Consider the following 2000-nt stretch of genomic DNA (forward strand, 5'->3'; position numbering starts at 1 on the left):
CTCTCTGTCTCCATTTCCTCCTTCCTTCCTTCCTTTCTCTCTCCCCCTCTCCCTTCCTTCCTTCCTTTATTTATTTCTTTTTCTTTCTCCCTCTCTCTCTTTCCTTCCTTCCTTCTTTCTTTAGCAACAAGAGAAAAACATCCCAGGGTGAACAGCTCTTAATTACACACAGATTGTCAGCATACCGAGGGACTTACTCCCAGCCCTCTTTCCCTCCTGGTTTTTTAATGGCTACTGGCCACCTCTTCCTGTGACCCAGAACACATGAGCTCAGCAATGCAAACTCTTTTAATTCCTGGAACAGTAATAGTAGGAAAGGAAATGTGACAGTGAAGAAGTCGAATTGTGAATTCCAATGCCAGGGAAAAGGACTGTGAATCAGAGTGTGAATTCTTTGGAGATGGGGAATCAGCTTGCTCTTTCTCGTGCAGGAGCTGAGTGATTGCTCTGGCCATTATTCACCCTTCGGGATTAACCAGGACTCCGCCTTTTCCATTCTCAAATTTGTTACCAGAGTTTCCATCCAGTCCCACCTTCAGCTCTTCTTGCTTGTTGCTCTTCTGACAGTAGATGACTTGCTAGGATGGAGGGGTCATGTTGTGGGTTTTTTTGTTTTTTGTTTTTTTTTTATCTTTCATTTTGGAATTTTAAATTTATAGAAAAAGTTAGTCCAGAGAGTTTCTATATACTCTTCCCCTAGCTTCCTCTGATGTTAATTTATTTCGTAATCATGGTACATTCGTCATAAGTAAGAAGTTAACATTGGACAATCCTATTAACTAAACTGCAGACCAGTTTTTCTATTAATGTCCTTTTCTGGTTCCAGGACCCAATCCAGGATACCACAATGCTTTGTTTTTAATTATAGCTACCTCCCTGGGGTTTTACGTGGATTGGACATAAACTGCACGTAGGAGGGCTTCATAAACCGTGAACTTTGTGTGTTGCCAGCAGTTCTTATTCATTGTTGTTCTGGTTAATGATGAAACACATTGACGCTTCCCTCACTGTGCTGCAGGGTGTGAGTAGATTCCAATTTCATTATTAAAATGACTAAAACCATATGCTGGGCACTTTCACCTTTAACCCTCACAACAACTGTATTATGCCTGCGGGACTCAGAATTGATTAATTCAGCTCAGAATCTTGCTCTGTAGGCCCTCCCAGTGGAGGCAGCCCGCTTTTCACGTGCTGCTCCGACAGCACTTACTCGCAGTCTTCCCCACTGGACTAGAAGCTTTGGGTGCCAGGAACGGATTTTGTTCTGTTATCCCCTCTAGCCAGCAAATAGTCAGGTCACATGGACAGTGCTCAGAAAACACTGTTTAGATGAATGAATAAATGAAGGCTGATCTTTTATCCGTCACTCTATCCTGAAAACCAATTTCCCTTACAACTTACTGTTCGCCGTCTGCCTCGTCCTACCAGAAAGTAAGATCCATGGAACACAGACAGCTGTGTCTTGGTCCCTGATGAATTTTCTATGCCTAGAACAGGGCTTAGAATTGTGCTTAGAACTGACACTTAGGGTAAATGTCAATGATATCTGTTGAATGAATGTGTGGAAAGGTGGACTTCCTTTGGGCAACATCACCCTGTCTTTTTGTGGCATCATCGTATTTTTTTCTGATGCTGATCTCAGTAAGATTGTGTTCAAGAGCAGCTGTGCTGCTGCGATGTGGGTAAGTGCTGAATGCTCTGGCTTCCTGAGCTACACTCACCTGCAGCTGAAGGATGATCAGAAGGGGAACCACAGGAGTGCTGTCCCCAGGAGCGCTGACTGTCTCAGGAAGGAGGCACTGGTGGTTGGCGCAGGTGGCCGTGGACGCTGCACTCCACAGCTTTGTCCAGCACCAGCAGAGTCATGACTTGAGGCTATTCGAGCTCTGTGCTTCTGAGTTCCATGTCACACTCACCTCCCTTTCACTAGAATGCAACTCTTAAAGATAAACAAACAAACAATGGCTTACAATAATCATTAGCTTTATTTTCTTAGGTGA

This window comes from Camelus ferus, chromosome 9 (assembly GCF_009834535.1).
Source record: "Camelus ferus isolate YT-003-E chromosome 9, BCGSAC_Cfer_1.0, whole genome shotgun sequence".
In the NCBI taxonomy this organism is placed as follows: domain Eukaryota; kingdom Metazoa; phylum Chordata; class Mammalia; order Artiodactyla; family Camelidae; genus Camelus; species Camelus ferus.